Raw genomic sequence first — 16,345 nt, 5'->3', positions numbered from 1 at the left:
TAAACTGGACAGATGTTTCTGGAATTGGCCCCCATTACCAAAAACCAATTGTAATTTAGGTATCAGTTTTCACAGTGAATTGGTCTGTTTTGGGAAGACCATTTTTGTGCTAGTACTGTATACATATCAGACCTTGATCTGACGTAAAATGTCTTGATAAAATATGATATTATCTTTCAACAAATGGCTCTAGCATTGATTTGGTCATGGATTAATAAGCACCTTGATTATTTTTTAAAGTAATGGTTAATATAAACTTGGAGAGGTAACAGTTTCATCTAAACATACGGTCTAAGAAAGTGAGAGTGTATTAAATTTCTTAAAGATTAAATAGATTGGGATTGCCAGGGATCTGCCTTTTTGTCTCTCATGCATGATCCGTGCTGTGGGAGGACAAGTAGTGGAGTCAGGAAACATCAGGAAATGTTGTTATGAGTGAAGAGAAACCAGAGTGGCATTGTCACTGGAGAAGGCAGGGGAGTTAGCATGCAGCAAGGTCCCTGCCATAGGTAGGGAGAGCACTGCAAACTGATGGGCTTGCGTCCTTGGCAGAACGTTTTAATAAGACATTCTCTTTACTTTCCTGAAAAACACTGACAATCCCAAAATAATGCATCGTAATTAGGCTGCTTGACAAGTACCATCTGAAGCTTTGTGGTACAACAATGTCTATTTCCTGGTATTTTCACTCTTGCCACTGCGGTGAAGAACAAAAGGACTTCTTCCCTGTATGTTATACCTTTGTAGCCCAGCCCAGAGCTCTCGCAGTCATCTCCTAATACGCAACAGGAGTCTTCTGACAATTAGTCTGAGCCACTTTGTCCTTCCCCGTGCTTCGTTCTACCTGAAGACAAAAGAAAGGTGTAGTACTGGTACTTGAGACCGAAGGAAAGGGGTAGGATCCAAAACCTGGAAAACTGCAGAAATGCTTTGTGTCCACGAGGCACAAAGCATCGATTCCAGCCTCAGGCGAAGAAGTTCAGCAGGTATTGTGGGCTTTGGGGGACAGGCACTGCTTCGTTAGCTGTACCTGCTCTGTGAAGAAATGGAGGACTTCAGTGTCACGGCTCAGTGAGGCACATTTCAAAAGTGGAAAGTCGACCTAAGTTTTGTAAAGCATGCTATAAACTTTCTAAATATCTGAAGTCAAAAGCAGTGCTTGAATATAGATGCCATTATACTGGAGAAATTAAAAAAAATATTTGCCTGGTACTTTTCAGTCAGCTTCAGCAGCTTATTAACGTTGATGTAAATTAAATTACTACTAAAAGAATATAGTCTCATTGTTAAAACATTATCTTCCAATGCTGATGTTCTGTTGACTGAAGAGACAGAAAAGTAAATACACTACTGTTAAATATACTTTATATATCACTGAAAAGTGGGGAAGAAACCTGTGGATAACTGGCTAGCTGAAAAGGGTCACATAGACATAGTCCAGCTGGCTGGACAAAAATGCACATCGCTCTCAGCTTATCTGAAGTAAAGCAAAATACACTGTCTTTGGCTGTCCTTGTTACACAGTAACAGGAAGATTTTGGTGGGAAAAGAATCTTGCAGGTGGGAACAGATAACTACAGAAGAGAAACAAGGGGCGGGCTTGGTATTTAGGCAACTAACCAATAATGAGCTTAACTTTTGTAATATGTATGAGCTAATTATAAGAAGGCATAAAAGGTGACTGTAAGAGACAATAAACGAAGTCTGCTGATCACTCATATTGAGTGACTGTGTCTTCCTTCCGTCGCAACAGAAACCAAACGTGACTTCTGAATTTAGAGTTTCTCCTTTTGGAATTTAGAGCAGATGTGCTCTGTGAAATAAGCCCTGGTGCTTTTATTAAGGCCATGAAGTGGGGCTGTAAAAAGGTTCTGAAGCTGCTTCATGGGTCGTGGTTCATTAACTCTAATTGTCATGTCTGGATTCCATCTGATGGATGATCAAGTCCTTCCTTTCTTGCATCCGTTTTCTCCCTGTCTTCAGGTGACCACTTTCCGGAGCCGCCTCCTTCAGAAGTATTGCCAGGAGTGGACCTGGGTAATATTTTAAACCACTTCAGTCATACTTGAACGTGTCTTTTTCTTGCTGTATTTTCTGCTTTTCTTGTACTCTTCCTGTGTGGAGCTTTCCTCTGGGGAGAATAGAGCCATCGTTAACGAAAGGCATTTTAGATGTTGAGCAATTATGTTAGAAAAAATTTTCCTACTTGACAAGACTAATTTTTGGAGGTCAACCCTGACATACACTAAAGATAGAAAATGTAAAGGCCTCATCAAGCACCAAGCACCTTCTGATTTCAGGCTTGATATGAGGGAGTGAGGACGCACTGTTTTACATACCACCCATGTAAGACAACCACATCACTTATAGTATGTGGCCATCTGTGTGTTTCCCAAGTTCTTTTTCTTTATTAGAATTAAATGTTAGCCAAAAGCAGAACACTAGCTCCGTGGGCAGTGGAAAGGATATGGAATAAGTAAAGAACGTTCCATCCTTTATCTCAGGCTGTTTGTGACTGAAATTTGTGTCGTGGTTCTTTGGTGTCCCAAGAAAAGATATTAATGCTTGCAGACCAATGCCAAATAACACCTCTCTTTTTAAAAGTAAATGTATTTATAGGGGCATAGAACTAGCTGTTTTCCCTACTAGATTTAAAATATTAAAAATTTTTTCAGAACTTGAAATTTATTTGGCAACTTTAATTCCAAAGCTTAACTAAAACCTCATGTCATGGTAACAGCAGGAATAATCTTTAATTACTATGAAAGATTAGAACTTGATTGGTTTTCAGTGTGGTTTGAGTACCGTTAGGTACTGTTCTATATAAGTAGATAAATAATGCTGTGTTGTTAAACATTAATTAGTGTTTAATTGGTAGTAAGGAATGTTCTGAAATCAAGAGGAATAAGAGCTGTAAATCTGAACACAGTTTCTGAATTTATAAAATCAAAGTCCAAGATTCCATAAGGTTGTCTTGTCTTGGCTGTTAATGTTGTCGTAAGTATTCAAAAATTCTTTAATTTTATATGCCTAATATACTGTGCCAAAATAAAATAATCAATAAACTGCAAGCATGTGGAACAGTTGCAACACCTCTCATGTTACTAGTTTTAAATCTGTTGAATTGTTTATACATGCAGACCATAAAGTTTTGAAAAAAAACCTTCTAAATCCATTTTGCCTTAACAACAGACATAGCTGCCTAGAATTATAACAAACATTAAATATCTGTAAGTGTATTTATTGTTTTCAAATGTTTTTTAAATGTATTCCATTTTTGTTAATGAATTTGTTTTCCTTCAGAACGCCACCATCATGAGATATTCCTATCAGAATTTTCTGATACTCATTTCTCAAAATCTTGTCAGCATTGATGTTTCTTTTAAAATATATCCTGTTTTGTAAAATAGGAAGAAATGTCATAGATGAACTGAGAAAGGTCAATTTACTAATTGATAGGTGCACTTGAATATAGCTATCTATATGACCTATGGATGTTAGCACAGTATTACTCTGTTCAAGGTTTATTATCTGAGCAGTGGTTTAATTCTTTTAGTTGTAATCTAAAAAAACCACAATATGCGTAACAAAATTAAAACAGCCTATCTTACCACGTTTCAATACACCTTTTCACTGTTATTAAGAGAGTCTTCCTATTCTCTCAAAAAAATCTGCTGCCACTCTATAGTATAAACTCACGATTTCATTCTGGGCTTTGCACATCAGCATTAATGTCATTCTTTTACAGCCTCCATCTTTCCATTATTTATTCTAAGTCAGGATCTCCCTGATCCCGATTTAGCCATGGCATGCTAAATGCATAAATCTATAATTCTGCAGTTTTCTCTATAGTATCCATATGTCTGAGAGCATAAAACAGAGATGGAAACTGATGGGTTATTTGACAGCATCTCTGGTCTTTAGTCTCATCACACTTTTGCATTTTTACTGTCTGAAAATTGACTTTTTTACCTGCATTTTATCTGTAGGTAAGGAGCTCACTGGCCTTATTTTTACACTGCAATATTTTAACTTCAGCCTCTTGTGGACTCTTTAAATTTTTCTTTAATAACAGAAGGAAGTGAGACGTTTTCAAATATAGTCATAAACCATTTTTATGCAGAGCTCTCACTTCTTCAATCTCCAGTGTTAATTTACTTCTTTGGCTTCCATTTTTCTTTTCCTCTGGGAATGTCTACTAATTTACTTCATGTCACAGTTTCATATGCATCCTAGTCCATATTTTCAGATGTTTGACCTTTATTAGCTATATAAAATATAATACAGTTTCTGCTTTGATAGCATCCAAACCCTGAAATTCATCATTAGGGAGTTGCTCCACTTCCAGTTCCTTTCTCTTGGACCACCGCTAGCTGCTTTTCAAACTGCAGTCTTTGCATAAGCTGAACATACTTAGGCTCTGGTATCTGATCTATACAATCTGCCATCAAAGAAAATGAGGCCAACATATATTTGACCTGTTGCATAAATTTGCAGCTAGAAAAAATATTACATTCCCTGCGAAGAATGCTGGTGCCTTTAGCTGTTGTGAAGTCTAATTTGGTTTTCTTTCTTTTCTTTTCTGTTATTCCCTCACCTCCATCTACTCCTCCATACTTTCTTCATAATTGAGTGGTCCTGAAGTCCTTAGGCATCTGTGTTCTTGCCTTTAACGTATGCACTTTTGTTTTTACAGCCTCCCAAAATACAGTTATCCAATACTTTAAATATTTGCCTAACCTCTCCTTTAATGATCTTCTACATTTGAATTGTTACTGGGCTCAGGTTGTTGCTCTTACCTTGGTAACACACCTTTTTTTGATTTGTTCTTTCTGTTTGGGTTCCAGATTCTCGTTTGACTCATGTGGGCTGTGGCCTGTATCAAACACGGCCAGTTTAGGAGAGCGTAACAAGCTGCAGGTGAGCCATCCCACCTGTTTGTGTGGGTGTTCTTACCCTGTCCCACATGCAAGGAAAGTGCTGCTGGTTTGCGTCTCAGTGAAAGAAGTTTTCAAAACCCGTTTCAGATACACGAGCCTAAAGTCATGCATAGAGGAATAAGCAATGTAGAGTGTTTCTAGGGGGAGGAGGTGACACAGAGTTATAGAAATGTAAAATAGGAGGGGGGTGCTTGGGACTGTCTAATCACTATTAATTTCTAATGTCTTTGTTATTAATTACCTCACCATTTTTTATAAATCTTTTTTTGATATGAAGAGGACACTGAAAAGCAGCTATGTTTTTTACCTTAACTTTGCCCTATTTTGCATTTGTACTTCTATTTCTGCCTCACTGAGTGCTAGTATTTCACTTTCTCCTGCGCCTCATGACCCATTGGATTATCTTCTATGGAAATCCCATTAACAATCTCTGAAAGTTTTTTGGGAAAAAAATGCTGGTTTTGTTTTTTTTTTATTATTATTATTTGGTTTGGGATTTTTTTTAGAAATCTGTTAGCTTCCCTTGGGTTGGAAAGGCTTCTTGAGAAGGTTTCTGGAAGTCAGGAGCATCTGTTGCCGTGGAAGAGGGAATATGGATGTCTTCAACTTAAAGGTTAGTAGATTCCACATTGTATTTAAGTGGAAGTTGCATGAAATCCAGTCACGATGTGGAAATGTATTGATTTAAAAGACCTGACATATTAAAAACATGTTTTATAAACAAGTTTTCTATTTAACCCTAGGTATCAGTCTTATTTAGTAGTGAAAATATCTAGAGAAAGGGAGATTTTTTTTTGAATCAATGCACCAAAAACTTATCTTCTCTGTTATACACCAGTTTGAGCACAGTTTGTGATGTTTTCACAGAAATCTACCCCCCACCCTTTCTTCCCATTCCATCAGCCGCAAACAAAACGTATATGGAATTCAAGTCTATATAGTGAAGAATACCGGAAACTAAAGAAAACAAATATTATTTTGAGGTATGTTTCCAAGATTCCAACCAGGTCGTGCAAAAGCCTACCTAAGGTCACTTCTCCTGCTTCTGCAACTGCCTCTGCGCTTCACAGGTGCTGTTAAGTACCGGCCTGGTGAGAGCTGCCGGGGCTCTGGAGGCAGGGGTAGAGGGAGAGTTCGAGGGAACAGAAGGGAACAAGAGAGCCAAGCAGAGGTATGAACTAATTCAGACACTCGCATTTCAAATGTTTCTAGCTACAAAACAAGTCTGAATATTTGCTCATGCATGTAGCTTTGCATTGTCTTAATAATTTTCTGTGGGACAAAGCCAAGAGAGATGCCAGAGAATAGAGAGCCCTTTTCTTCCTATTAGTCTTTCAAATATGAATTCTCCCACACTGAGAGAACTGGGAAGCCTCTATCCTACTCACAAAACATAGTCCTCAAAAAGCCCTTTCTAAACACCACTCACACAGACGGGGTGCAAGAATATCGTATTACAAAGGGGAAAATAAAATTAGTAGACAGAGAACAGGAGCTGGTAGAGTAATTTATTTATTGCCTTCTTCCAACCCAAACTGTTAGGTTTTTAATCTGGGAAGGAATCCTTAACCTCTCTGGCACTTACTCTGCTATCTATGTAGCTCAGTAACATTTACCTCCCAGGGAGAGGAAAACTGTTGTGCCCTGTGTTTAATAAGGAAGTCATCCAATCCACAAGTGTTACTGAACAATTCAAAAGCAATCCTATTAATCCAATATGGATTGAGTTTAGTCCTAAAATAATATATACTAATTCTTTAGGGATCCCTGTGAAAGTCTTAATGTTCAGATCTAACTCCCACATCAGTCTGAAAGCACAGGACTGGTTTTTCTTTGTTTTTTATCCTCCTCTGTAGTGCTTTTCAAAGGTGGCTTATTTCCCCTCAGTTTTGCCACAAAAGGGAGTTAGTAAACTGTAAAGCCTGTATGTTGGGAGGCAAAGGGGTGACAGGGAAGCACTCTGGTAATGTTTTTATGTGTGGGAGGGCTAGGCCTATTAGGTTTCTCCATAAGTTTTCTCAGAAAAAAAGTAAGACAAGAAAACTGTCTTGCTCCTAATGACCTAGACCCCTTGAATCTTGTGTTTGATTTTGATATGACTGTCTTTGAATACCTCCATTTCATTCTGATCAGCACAAGGCATTACATGGTCTCCTCATACCCTTTTTTAGTTGGAAGGCCTGAATTCAGTCTGCGTTTGACAGAGCAGTGACAGAGGATGCTTATGAGTGGAAGCATCTCCCTGGTCCTTACACTAAGTGAATGGGGAGCAGGAGGAAAAGCGCTGGTCACTATGGGGTTTTCCTCCTGCCAGCCAAATGATATAATCACCCAAGCACCTACTTTCATTCTCTCCGGTGTTGTTCTGGGAGTCTTTTCCTTCCTGGTGGTGTACCTCTGCTGCAACACAGGCCTTTGTTGAGAGGTGACATATCACATGCCTCAAAATGTATACTTACTGACTGCAGAGTCTATAATGCCCTGAAATAAGGTGCTCAATCTTATTATTTGCCATACAATAATAATTCAACTTTAACATTACAATGCGTTCTAAAGATGTGGGGGATTGGTGGCTGTGCCGGAGCAAGGCATGACAAGTACTTATTGAGGTTAACCTGGTGTGGGATGGTAAAAGCCTTGTTGCAGCCGGCTAGTTTTGACAGTGCTGCAACATACCTCTTTCACTTTCTGCCCTGTCATAGAATCATGGAATGGTTTGGGTTGGAAGGGACCTTAAAGACCATCTAGTTCCAACCTGCCCGTCATGGGCAGGGACACCTTCCACTAGACCAGGTTGCTGTAGCAGCCTCAAGCAATCCTCCAGAAATTTGGCATAGGTCCTCCAGTGAAACAGGAGCACAGCTAGTACTTCCATTACGAACATGTAGCAGCTAAGACCATTCATGTAGGAAGTGGAAAACTTCATTTCAGAGCCTTCCTCAAGGGAGCCTAAATACACCACAGAAAGTGCTAACTGCAAGGTACAACCTAAGCTGAAAGAACGGTCTGTCCTGTTGCAAGTGTGCAGAAAAGAATTAACATTCAATAGGCTTCTGGTGTGGTTTGTGCACTTGACCAGAGGAAGGTGGTGGACAAGCAAGTCTGCTGAAACGAAGAGCTCGTTTATGTTACTCTGGCGACTTTGTACCACTGGGGAAGCATTGAGCCCTGCATTAAGAAGGCAGATTGTGTCTCCTGTGCAGCCCTGATGGATCCTACTGACCAGCACATAGTGGGATTTGGGACTCCATGCTATGGGGAGCGTTGTATTTGACCTGATGTAGGTGGATTCCTGCTCACCATACGGGGTCTGGGACATACTGGATCAGCTTAATAGCTACATCTTGCCTTGTATCCTCTCTGACAGCAGTCATTAGCAAATACATATAAACTCTTAGTGAAAGAGTCAAAGAAACAGACATGTATAGAGTCAGTCTTCCCCCAAAGCATTCTGTTCTCGTGAATTCAGGGTTTTATTAGCCATTTTGGAACAACTTCTTTTGGTCTGCCCAGCCCTGTTCACAGCAACTGGTGTGTTCAAGTCTGGATTCAGGTGCCAAAAAGTTAGGGGAACCACGTCTTCCCTCGGATATGATCCTAAAAATATTCTAGTCTTCTTTCTTTTCACCATCATCCATCTCTTCCTCTTCTGGCCTTTATACCTTTAAAGACTTTCACACTCCTAGCAACTAAAATTGCATATAGATTACATTCAGCCAAAGGAACCACTATAATTATTTCAGATTAAATGCATTCTTTTGTTTAATTTTTCAGCAATTACCTGCAAATTTTCACCTCTAGGGCCATGTCTGTGTTGCCATACAGATGGCTGTGCATTTCCATGCATACCAGTCCAGCGTAGGCCTTACTGTTACTAAACAGCTGCACCATGGGTGGTCTCATACAGCTTTTTTTTTTTCAAACAAAGTGTAGAAAAGCCTTATGTTTTCATTATGCAGGCATAGTCTGGTTTTAGTAGTATATTACAAGCTATACTCACCCAAGCTACTAAAAACAATACTCACCCCAAAACCTCCATAAGTCTTAAGAAAAATACATATGTGTGCAAATATATATTGTATAGAGAATAATATTAAATATAAAAATCCTCTCACATTATCAGGTCTAATTACCTATGATTTTTAAATGCTTTATTTTAAATCATGAAATTAGGAATATAATTATACTATGGTCTCCCACTTCCAGTAGCTTCAAACGATTGAATGCTTATGGTGCTTAATTTTTGAAAATGTCCTCTTTTTGCATTACTTTTCCATTAGGTGTAATACTAGTCTTAAATACTCATTTTCTATTTTGGCTTTAGGATTAAAAGTTGTTCTTTTGAGCCTGAATCATATATAGTTTTCTTACTGATTTGTGAAAGGGACTTTCAGGTTAACAAAAGCTGTCTCTGGACTTACGGTATTGTAAAATGGATGCCTGGCATTCTTCAAACTGCAACAGAAGGAAAGTAATAAGGACACTTTCACTTACAAAGCCAGAAATAAAGGAAAGGTGGAATGTGCCTCCATTCTCTCAAGTATCTAAGATGTCATGACCACTTATCTGGTGCTCTGATACTATTAGATGAGACATGCTGTGACCATGGTCAGTCATAAAAATGGTTCTGAATGGATCCTGATTCTGAAGCCCAAGTGAGTTTTTACCATTGATCTCAGTAAACCTCATTTCTAAGTAGTCCCAGCCATAAAAGGGACATATGCCACATACTGGGGAGTCTTACATGTCTAGGTAATTTTATTCCATTTAAAAACCATTATTAAAATCTCTGTTGTGAAACCCAAGTAATATTCCTGTATTCTGTGTCCATAAGGTAGTGTAACTTCTATTATAAGTTTCATAAGGATATTATTGCAGGGTTTAAAGCAGTTATTGAAAAATACCTTTATTTTATTGCTATATTATCAGAGTGGTAAGGAGATCAGATTTATGGTTAATTTTAAAACAAGGAACATAAATTCCAAAATTCCAAGTTCTTTTTTATCAAGTCAACCAAAATTTTACTGCCATGTCACTACTTAAGTAAGTAGGATACTTCTGAATATTTTATAGTACAAATAAAGTTTTGGCCTGTTATTAGGGATATACTTAAAGTATTTTAGAGAGCTTTCACACAGGGCAAAATCAAACACTAAAGACACTAAAGACAGAAGAAACATAGGTGTTAAAGAAAGGTGATGATCATAGCAAAGCCTACAAAATACTAATTACGTTATTCTAAGCAGTGACACAGTTTTTAATAAGACCTGAGAACAGTTAAGCAGCAGAGAAAAGAATTTTTATGTGACTGTATAATCTCACAGTCTTTGACATTTTAAATTATGCCACCCCATGGGGTTCTTGTTTTGATTCACCCCAAAACAACCCAAAACTCCTAATTCTGACTATTTTGCTGGTTTAGAGTTTGAAAATATTGACCTCTAGAGCAGAATGCATCAAGCATATGAATTATGTTATTGCCCCTCCTCATGGAAAGAAACTGATACTAAACTATCAGATGAACGCAGGTCACTTAACTATCGTCACTATAAGATGGTGAAAAGGGTCCCTTTGTGACTAAGGACAGGTAAAACAATTCCTCAGGTTTCCTTCTGCAGCTCTAAAGCTGTTACATGCTTTGATTTTCCCTAATAAGAACAAGTGCATAGTCAAATCTCCTTTTTCCTGAATTTTTACTTTGTAGGTAACATACAGGTGAGAATTGATGAGCTGGGATGGAAATGTGTGGAAAACTTTATCATGTAATGCAAAGCTTTTTATTTAAAAATTATTTAGGAATTCCTAGTAATTGCTTAAGAAGATTTGTATTACATGATCACATTTTTCCTTCTCCTCAGTGTGTCCTTCTCCAATGTAATCGGATTTATTGACTAGTATGAAACAGTGTTACTCTTTCTTTCTTGCAATGCTCAGGACTTGGCCCTTACCCTTCTCTTCTGTAAAGTAGCAACTGATGTACAGCATTTGTTGTTCCCTTTGGCTGGATTTTGGAAGGTCTAGCTGATGTAATTTTTCTAGAACTAATCTGTTCTTTGTAAATGTCCGACCATTGAGCTTGTTTGACCCTTTATTTTTGTAAGGAAGAGAAACAGAAGGGGTTTTGCCTGCAGACTTGTGTGCCTGAAGTATTCCATTCCATGGCCTCACAAGGCTTCCCAGCAGTTTGTAATCAAAAGAAAATTTATTTAGAGAAATCATGGAAATATTGAACTTCCATATATACAATATATTATAATATTAAAAGTATCTTAAACATTTCAGAGAATAGCAAGTTCTTAAGTGCACTTACCAGTTACACTTATCATTGCCCCATATATCAGTACTTACATCACTACAGAAGTTTGTAGTGAGTCTTCAAAGTGATCAGCCCAGACAACCACAACCTTTATGGACACTATTTTTAAACATTAGGGATCAAAAAAGATTAAAAATACAGTTTCAGTCTCATGTTCCTCTTTGGGTTTGGGGGTTGTGGTTTTTTTGTAGGGTTTTTTTTTTTTTTTGTCAACACAAATCCCATTGTAAGTCTCCGCACCCCATGTGAGCACACTGAAATGCCATTAGCCAGGCATATATAATGAAACTGGGTGTACTGCTGGCATAATTCAGTACCCTCTGGTGTTGCTTATGATGTAAGGGGTAAAGCAAATTCAAATGCATCTCATTTCTTGTCACTGCCCACAGGAGCTAGGCAGAATCTGTGTATCTTCCAGCACACTGCATAGTTCAGTTAGTCACTTGTACTAATAGCTAGCGTGGCCACCCTGGCTTCCAATGCATTTTATTTCAGCTCTGGCTGTACAGAGTGCTCATAAGATGTAGACTGAACCATCTCTGCTCTGATTTTAGAGTCTGCCCTGCAGGACAGCTCTGCCTGACACACTGCTTTGTTTAGTATCTGTTAAGGGGGCATAGCATTCCCCATGCCTCTTCTACCTTTCTGGAGAAGTGTAGATCAAGAGCTCATGCTACCTCCCAGAATATGCTCCTAATGAAGAGTTGTAAGAAGTGTTTGATTGAGGTATTTGTTCATGAGCAACCTCTGCCTGCCTCAAAGCTGCATTTGTTAAATATTAGAAAGGGAAGTCACCCCTCTGGGAGAGGAAGGCTCCAGAAATGTATGCTGCTAGCTGGCACTAAGACGTGCCAGTGGGTGATGCCTGGTCTCTGCAAGGGCTATGCCCTATGATTTCCCATCCCAGGAGGGAAAGTTAGATGGTAACTCACCTCCCTCAGGAAGGACATCAGAAGTACTTGTATGTTTTAGTGTTTGTACACTTTCTACATTTTATGTATATGTTTATGCATATTATCTTAGGACCAGGTAAATTTTTTTCAAGGTATCTAAGCAGTCTCCAAAGCAGAGATCAGATTAAAATTCCCCAGCCCGAGGTGTTTTTCTTGTGTGATTAGATAGCCAGGCTACCTCCTACTTGTCCTGCCTTTCAGGAGGGGAGCTTGCACCTCTCCTGCATGGTGGCAAACCCCTGGCAGCAGCCACTGGAGCCTGTCCCGTGATCTGGCCTTACGGACCCTCCTGGAAAGGGGAGCTTTTCATGCAAACCCTCCCAGGTTTGGGAATGGTTTTAAGCTGACCCATACCTCCTGAATCCTGGTTGACTGGCTATGGTAGGAAAAAAAAGAGTTGCTCCTCTTCCATCTGCATGCTCACAACGGCTCAGTCCTTCATGTGCCCGAGCAGAGAGTAAGTGCTAAGACCAGAGAGGAGCCGAAGTTCAGAGCTGTGCTTGTAACCCCTGTTTCTCACCGAGTAACCCCCAGCCACCACCTCCCCTGCACAGGGGAGCTGGGTGTTGAGCTGAGGGTGTTCGGAGCCATCAGGCTGGAACAAGCCATTGAAAAACTCGAATATGGTGTTTAACACAGTCGGTGTGTCACCTCCACTTTCACAGAAGGATGTTTTTTATCTTAAAGTAATTAGAGCTTTTTGAAATACTGCTTTTATCACATGAATCCCACAACTCACTTTTAACGAATACAGACAGAATCCTTCCCCAGATTTCGGTGTTAGTGGCAGCGTGATGGACTTTGTACCAGTGAGGAGGGAGAAGGAATCAGGGTGCCGGTATGAAAAAAGGCATCTTGAAGAATTTACATTATTTTAGTATAAGTAACTTTTAAAAACAGTGGTTTAGTATAGGCAATCCTTCCTTTTTTTCCTCTTTTTGTATAGCTGTTTTTCTTTCTGAGGGAAAAAAAGTGTATTTATAGGTAAGGAGAAACAAAATCTATGGGGCAAGGAGTATTTCTTGCTAGTAACTTCCTTGCTGTCTTGCCTTTTGGATTATGCTGTGTAAGTGGAGCAAAAGAGTAAATTTATTCAACTGAAATTCAATTAGTGCATATGAAATCAAATTTCCCTGAGGCAAAAATCTGCTAAGTAAATAGAAGGACTCCCTTGCATGCACCTGTGTTTGGAATAGCTTGTCACGCTATGGAGATATGAATAGCAAGACAGGCATTTTAATGTTCAGACTTGAGATTTCAATCCTAACAGACACTGCTGAGAGCAAGGCTTCCAGGAGTTCATGTGCTGTTTCTGGTCTTTGCAAGATAATAATTCTGCAAGTAGCACAGACAGTGGCTCACGGTGACTAGATATCTCCCTCCAGTGGAAGATTTATTGCATGAACTCTACTTGAGACTGTGCTTCGAATGACTGTCTTTGGCAGCAAATGCATCACAAGCTATTAACGTCTTGGTCCCTTTTACCTTTTCACAATAAATCTGTATCTTTTATATTTCTTAAAACAAAACTCTGTAAAGTGCATTGCACTTTGCTTCAAGGGGCTGTGGTCTGGTTGTTGGGAGGGATACAGGTCAAGTAACTAAAGGAATTAAAGTCAAGGCTTACTTGCTACACGCAAGAAAGAATCGTTAAGAAACCAGAAGACTGCTTCCTCGCTCTTATTCGTTATCCAGAAGAGCAACAGTGGCACTGGGGCATGGAAATTATGCTCCGTGTAAGTTGTGACAGTGGGTTTAGCCCCTTCTAAAAAGGCAGCTGGAAACATGCTGCAGCCTCCTTCAGACTAACCTCCCACTACAGGTCCCCAGGCGATCTGTGTTCCTCAGCTTTTGCTCTGACTGGGTCCTGTACCCCGAGCTGTGCCAGGTGCTGGGCTGCAGACCTCAGACTGTGAAGAACAATATGTAATGCCAGCAAAAAGGATTCATAACATATGCAAAGAGTATATTCTTGATCTCACACCGAGGTTTTCTGTAGGCTCCTGTAGTACTTCCAGAAGCTACTATTATGCATAGTATAATGATACATGCTTTATTTTAAATTTAATTTTCTGAATTAAGTTTCATGATCCTTAGGTTTACGATTTGGGAATTAAAATCTTTTGACAACAAAACAAGTGCAGAACAGGCTTTGACTATAGAAATTTTCTTATGACACATCTGGTGAGGCACTTCTGCATTTTTCAGTAGTGTCCATCTTTAATGCAAAGACATAATTCTATCCTGTACTTGTTCAGTGCCCTTCTTCAAGTATCTCAGTTGCCATGTTATTGGGAATTTGTTTTACTGGGGCCTCAATTAATGAATTAATGCTCTCAGATTTCCTTTTTAATTTTTTTTTTCCCTGAACAGTTCCAAACAATCTGCTTTTTTTCTTCAGTTTGAAACAGACTTTTGAAAGAAGATGATCATGTTTGCACGGATTATTGCATTTTCTCAAATGCAGGGTAATCTTAAAGAACAAGCCCTCGTTTCTCTGAGGGAGGAAATATCTGTCTTTGAATGGAAGGTAAAGCATACTTCCCCTCACTTCCTAACTACTTTATTTGGTATTTCTAGTTTGCCACAATTTACCGTGCACACTCCTCCCTCCCAGTCCCTTTCCTCCATTGCAGTGGCAGATCTGAGCATTGGCTTTTGAACTGGCACAGGAACTGCTGCTTCACGCTATAGGCGCTGCTATACAATACCATTATAAAATACTGTAATATGAGGTAAGATTTTTTTTTTAGGACAATTTCCCTCAAAAATTGCTTTAGAAGCTTGAGAAATACAGCATAATATTTTTATTTCTCATTTTCCTTAAGCTGAATAAGTGAAAAATACACACTGTGTTCTACATTGTGGGAAAAGCAAACAATGTGCAAGCTTCCTGGCCACAGGAGACAAATAGAACAAGAACACAAAAGTACAACGATCTCCACCTAAAAAATGAAGCATAAATAAGAATCACCTCATAGCCCTCCTTTTCTGTTCAGATAACATGATATATGGAAATCAAAGGACACCCCTTTCAGCTGTTAGCAGAAGATATTGGCCCAGCGCTGTGCCGCTGTATGAAAGGATGAGCGTGCTAAACGTCCTATGAAGAACATCTCCTTACCCAAACATCTGTTTCAGTTAGCTTTGAATCAAGACATGTGTTTCTAACATGACACTCATTAACATTAGCACAATGAGGATGTTATGGATATGTGGTTTTCATTCTCCTGTTGCCACTGTATCTTAGGCAGCAGGCTTTATTTTATTTTACTAGCATAGTGTGTTTTGCTTTCATGGCAGTTCTGTCTAACGTTGTTGCATACAAGATACTTTAAACATAGTTGTGACCTGGAACGTGAGAACTAGGCCTGCTGAGTACACCAAGGTCTACGAGACATTTGGCACCTATGAGCTCTGTCAGGGTTCTGCTCTCATAGAGTGCTTGGCAGAAGATTTAGCTTTCCCTTTGCAATGTGAAAGCATGGCTGTGGTGATAAAAACAGGACAAGGGAAAAGTTCTATTGCAGTTTTGCTGCTAAGGAGATGCCGTCAGAACTAATGCTACATCTCTGTTGTAAGTTACTGTGGAAGCTGAGGGCAAGGAAGGAGAGCTGACCTTGTCTTTGCACACTTGCAGGCTTAAGTTTAAAATCAATACAATTCCATTAACTTCCCTTTTTAATCTTGTAAGACACACTTATAGACAGGTGAAATAGTGTCTTGTCTTCATATCCATGCCTGCGCAAAACATGTTTGTTGCCGTGAGGACCGTGCGCCTGGTGGCACATGCTTCCCCCCTTGGAGTGCACGGAGTTGCTATTCTTGCCGTGTCGGTACAATGGGCTTCTCCCAGGAAAAACAGCTTGTGTCCACGCTGTCTGAATGAGGTCAGTTCTCATGGCAACCACACTTTATCCACAGAAATGTGTATTGTTTTCTAACACTTTCCCCTTCTCTGAAGAAATGATGTAAAATCCAAGGGAGCAGAGGAGCAAGAAAGAAACCTAATTGGCATGCAAGCGGCAAATGCTGTAGCACTTATTTGCCTTTCACGCAGATCGTTGTTATTTCAAAAATTATTGAGCAGCCCAAAGTTTTACAAGACGACACATATTTTAAGAGCACTCCATTAG

General features: G+C 39.3%; 1 long non-coding RNA gene across 1 annotated transcript in view; it reads left to right on the top strand.

Annotated features, from left to right (window-relative positions):
• LOC114017354 (uncharacterized) overlaps positions 1 to 16,345 on the top strand; it is a 63,557-nt gene that overhangs the window by 20,663 nt on the left and 26,549 nt on the right. Inside the window, exons 4-6 of the long non-coding RNA XR_003562361.2 lie at positions 1,984 to 2,037; positions 4,848 to 4,920; positions 5,447 to 5,553. This is a non-coding gene — a long non-coding RNA (uncharacterized LOC114017354). The remainder of the gene's footprint in view (positions 1 to 1,983; positions 2,038 to 4,847; positions 4,921 to 5,446; positions 5,554 to 16,345) is intronic.

Source organism: Falco cherrug, chromosome 1, assembly GCF_023634085.1.
Source record: "Falco cherrug isolate bFalChe1 chromosome 1, bFalChe1.pri, whole genome shotgun sequence".
NCBI lineage: Eukaryota > Metazoa > Chordata > Aves > Falconiformes > Falconidae > Falco > Falco cherrug.
Note: the sequence above shows the minus strand (reverse complement) of the source record. Positions and strands in the feature narration are given on the sequence as shown.